Here is a 5,318-nt window from a genome sequence, read left to right as displayed (position 1 = left end):
CAGGGCCACAGTTTCTACTCTGGCTTTCAGGGCAAGGACATAGTTTTCTCAAATTAAATGATGGTTCTGGAGTATTTTAAACCTTGAATCGAAGTATCTCTCAGATTGTTTTTTTTTTAATTTTAAAAATATAATACTTTATTGAGGGGTTAAGATGTCATTATGAGACAGGATAGAAATTTAACCTTGAAGGCCTTTCAGTGGCTCATCCAAGGCCACAGAGCAAATAAAAACATACCCATCATATAGAATATCCGAATGGGGTGCCAGAAAAGTCACAACTCAGTGTGTCAATGATTTTTTTTTCAAGAGCATAAATCCAGGTTTATTTATTGACTTTTCATTAGTTTAGATCCTTGAGGGGTACAACATCACTCGGATTCTGTGTCCAGTAGCCTTAGCAGGAAGATTACTTCGGAATTTGGCACAAACCAGGCCACTGTTTCCATGAGGCTGAGTTACCTTTCCCCAGATTACTCTGGTTTTGTTTGGTTTGCTGCCAGGAGTCACTGTGTTGTTCTTTGCTTTGTATACATAAGCGCATCTCTTGCCCAAAAAGAATTCTGTTTCATCTCGGGCATAACAACTTCAATTCTTAGAAGAGCTGTGTGCTCCCTTTGGTTCCAGAGATCCTGCTTATAGCCGGCAAGAATGGCATTGAACCGCAGCCTTCCAGCCATAGTTCCTTTTAGAAGTCCTGTTTCCAACAGGCCTCCACAGAAGCCAAGATGGCGGGAAGAGCAATGATTTGTAACTCCTAGGTACACAGTAATATAAGTAAGGGTCCCAGTCCCTGTCCTTCGCAGGTGTTCGAGTCAGAGTCCAGGTTTCTCGCAGTCAGATTTCTGCCCCTGTGGTTGTGTCTGCTTCAGCCATCGTCTGTGAGTGTCAAGTTGGGATTTCCATCTTCCTCAGCCACCAGAAGTGCCTGGGTTTCCTCACACACGTCACATCTGGTCACCCCGTCAAGGCCCAAGAACAGATCATCAGGATGTTACGTGCAAAAGAGCAAGGCCCTCATTTATTAGTGTTTGTTCTCCGCCTTCCTTCCTTCCCTCCCTTCCTTTCTCACCTGAAAAATAAAATAAAGGAAGGAACATCAGAGCGATATCTCTTAGGCTTAAAAATGGGAACACTGCATGAGTAGGGGATTGAAATGAAAGACTGAGATTAAAATATGTATTTTTCTCACCTGAAAAAGAAAATAAAGCAGAAACAATTTGGAAGAAGTAGAAAGACAGCTGAGTTAGGAACCATTCTATTGCTAAGTACCAAATGTAGCTCTGCATTTCCTAGAAGTGAAGCAAAACTACTTAAGCAGTCCAAGGGTAGAAAATAGGCTATCTTAGCAAGTTGGAAATAATACATTTGTGAGTAATTCTAATTCTGCAGAATGCATTTTAGAAGATTTAACTAGAGATAAAAAGTGTGTCCTAGTTCTCGTCATCTTCATTTCTTCATTCCTTCTTTCCATCAATCACTATTTATAATTAAATAAGATTGCATATTTTCTTGTTTATTGTCCGCTTTTCTGATCAGACTATAATCTTCTTGAGGGCAAGGACTATGCCCACATTGTTTACTACTGGATACCCAGGGGCTAGCACAATGACTTTAAACAGAGTAAATGCTCATAACTTTTGGTGAACATGAGTGAATAAAAAATTTTGAAATGGTACGTTTTCTGATAACATACACAGGTAAGTAAACACAGTCAAAAGAACTCCATCAAGAATGAGATCAAAAATGACATTACCTCAGATGTTACAATTTAAGAGATCTAAGACCAATAGTAGCTTAGCAGCCTATATTTGGTTTTGCCTATCAGTCTGTTTCCAATGGAGCTAAGATATTGAAGAGTAAACAATTAAAAAGGCATTGCCAAATAATATAGCTAAATCTCTCCTACCTGTGTAACTTATGGAACTGAATATCACATTTGTGTCATTTTTAGTAAGGGATTCACAGACCAGCCCCCATAGAATTTTTCTCTCTTAGGTAGAAAGACAGGGATGACCATATCCTATCAATGATGAAAGAGAGAGGTGAGCTGTGTAAATCCAAATGGTGAGTCAGTGATGGAGTTTCCAGAATGACTACTGAGCTGTGGGGCCCTCCCTGAGTCACTGAATTCTTCTGACCCTCATCTGCATGGGTGCATGGGTCCTATAATAGATGGCCTACTATCTGTTTCACGGGGTTATTGAAAGAATTCCATCTCCCAGTAGATGTGAAAGCCTTTCAGAGACACATCACATAAACATAATATAAGAAAGCTTTTTTTTTTTTGCCTGCCAGCATGTAGTTCTGTATTACTTAGGGAAGCCTGAATTGCTGAAACGGACCTAAAAAGTAATGTCTTAAATGAAAGAGGAGTTTCATTCCTTCTCACATCACAGTCCGGAGTGGTTTTGGTGGTGAGAGCACTGGTAGTCTGGTGGTGGCTGAGGAGTCTGCTCCATAGAGTCATTGAAGGACTTAAGTTGACTGAAGCTCTGCCATCCTTAACATGTGACTCGTGGTTGCCATGGGCAATGCCTTTGTCACTCATAGGAGTGACAATGAGTTTAATGGCCCAGGCCTGGAAGTGGCACTATTGCCTTCTATTCATTGGAGGGGATTTCTTTACATAGCCACTCCCAAAGTCAAAAGAAGCTGGGAAGTGCAGTGCAGATGGGCAGCCCTGTGCCTTCTTCTCTAATGGAAGTTGAGAAGGGGTTTTGGTGGGCAGCCAGCAGCCTCTGCTTCTGTTCTTTTATTCTGATGAGGTCAAATATTCCCCTTATAGGATCTTATATCACCATATACCTCATATCCTTTGTAATAATCAAAGACACAATTTTACATAATATGTTTATTTGATTAACTTTGCACCACTGAACAAGGGCAAGGGTCATACCTCTTGTCATCGTGTGTCTCCAGCACTTAACACAGTGCCAGGCTTGCAATACAACTTCTGTAAATAATTTTTCCATGAGAAACAATGCATGAACATATCGAAATATTGATTAATACTGAAGAACCTCAAGTGAGACTGTCTGGATGTGTCTGATGAGGTACTGGGGCCTTGCCCTCATCAGGCATCTCTTTGCGACTTTTGATACACTTGGAGAAAGGAGGTGTGGTAGGTAGAATTCTAAGATGACCCCAGTGATCCTTGTGCTTGTATAATCTCCTCTCTTTGTGAGTAGGTGAATATGATGAGATATCATTCCATGACAAGGTTATGTTGTATGGCACAGTTGACTTCAAGAAAGGGAAATATATTCTAGGTGGATATGACCTACTCAGATGAGTCCTTAAAAGGGACTGGGCTCTGGCCAGGTGCGGTGGCTCACACCTGTAATCCCAGCACTTTGGGAGGCCGAGGAGGGTGGATCACCTGAGGTCAGGCGTTCCAGACCAGCCTGGCCAACATGGTGAAACCCTGTCTCTTCTAAAAATACAAAAATTAGCTGGGCATGGTGGCAGGCGCCTGTAGTCCCAGCTACTTGGGCGGCTGAGGCAGGAGAATCACTTGAACCTGGGAGGCAGAGGTTGCAGTTAGAGAAGATTTTAGGTGTTCTCAGTACATGCATGCACTAGCACACCTGTGCATGCACACACACACACACACACCCCTACTCACAAAGAAAAAGAAAATAAAAAGGTAACTGTGAGGAGATGGATATAAATTTGCTTGACTGCAGTAATCATTCCACTATGTATATGTGTATCAGAACATGTTGTATACCTCAAATACATAGAACACAATAAAAATAAATAATTTCTAAAAAGCCCAGAACAGTTAATGTCAAAATGTTGCTCCCTTCTACTTGCCAGGATGAACGCGGCATCTGGACTGGGGCTGGGCATGAGTGGACGGAGAGCAGGACCACCGGTCATTTACACAGCTTGTCCATTGGCAAGCGCTGCTGAGCCCAGGCAAATCATCCATGGATTGAGGGTGAGTAATGAAAATTAGCCTACCTAAGGTTAAGGAAGAAGCCTGCAGTATAAGGGGGAGGCAAGTATATCTGGCAGACTCAGAGGAAGAGCAGAACTTTGAAAAATAATCCACGGTACCATCCAGAGAAAAAATGTTATCATTCTCAAAGGATTGCATGAAGAAAAAATATATTTCAAAAGGACCAGACTTCATAGTGTCTGTCCCTACTTAGTTATACTTGAAGAAAGGGAAAATGCAGATGGCCTTGGCTCCATGGCACTTGAGTGCAGATGGCCAGGGCACTTGAGTGCAGATGGCCATGGCACTTGAGTGCCATTTACGTCCATTTTAGTGTCACTGCTTGGGGGGGCAAGTTGAGGTGTTTGGTTCTAGCTTCTTGGCCTCCAAGATTTTCTCTGTTTCTAGATATCAATGTGATTTTTAATCTCTTTTATTAATTATAATGATAAAGCAAAAATAGTCTCTTTTATTAATTATAATGATAAAGCAAAAATAGCCCAGGCTTGGCAGTGTGTTATATCTGCCTTAGATTTTGGAAATGTAGTATGTTTTTATCTTTTCCGCTTATAATGATATTTTGTTGAAAAACTTGGAGGGTCCACACTGGGTCTGCCATTCCAAACTGAAGGTCTCATCTTAAGTTCTTTTTAATAATAGTTAATAATAGTAAAAAATTTTGTTTATTCAAAAATTACTAAAGGCATTTAAGATATTTAAAAACAAATTAGTTGTTTTTATAAGCAAGAAGTTAACATTGCTGGATATTATCTCCTATTTAAGAATTTTGTTTAGCCTGACGCAGTGGCTCATGCCTGTAATCCCAGCACTTTGGGAGGCTGAGGCAGGCGGATCACGAGGTAAGGAGTTCGAGACCAGCCTGCCCAGTATGGTGAAACTCCCATCTTTACTAAAAATACAAAAATTAGCCAGGTGTGGTGGTGTGTGCCTGTAGTCCCAGCTACTCAGGAGGCTGAGGCAGAAGAATCACTTGAACCTGGGAGCGGAGGTTGCAGTGAGCCAAGATCGTGCCACTGCACTCCAGCCTGGGTGACAGAGTGAGACTACGTCTCAAAAAAAAAAAAAAAAGAATTTTGTTTAAAAATAGTTAAAACTGATAAATAAAATCAAATGTGAATAATGAGGGGAAAACCTGTCACATATCTGTGGACCACACAACTCCAGGGAATGAATGATGCCCTTGGAGTTAAGTCAGCACCTCTGATCAGACTAAAATCATCTCATCCAGTGAGTAAATGACATACCCATAATTAAATGTTTAAATTTTATCAAATGTTGATATCTAAAGCCACATTTGAACAAAAAGACAAAAAACAGTGTTTGTAAATAATTTTCCTTTCACATGACTGAG

At 40.9% G+C, this 5,318-nt stretch overlaps 1 pseudogene; it reads right to left on the bottom strand.

Moving 5' to 3' along the window:
• Positions 1-348: 348 nt before the first annotated feature.
• On the bottom strand, positions 349-680 carry LOC129044201 (large ribosomal subunit protein eL33-like; annotated as a pseudogene).
• Between the last annotated feature and the right edge of the window lie 4,638 nt (positions 681-5,318).

The sequence above is a fragment of the Pongo pygmaeus genome, chromosome 13, assembly GCF_028885625.2.
Source record: "Pongo pygmaeus isolate AG05252 chromosome 13, NHGRI_mPonPyg2-v2.0_pri, whole genome shotgun sequence".
Lineage (NCBI taxonomy): Eukaryota > Metazoa > Chordata > Mammalia > Primates > Hominidae > Pongo > Pongo pygmaeus.
Note: the sequence above shows the minus strand (reverse complement) of the source record. Positions and strands in the feature narration are given on the sequence as shown.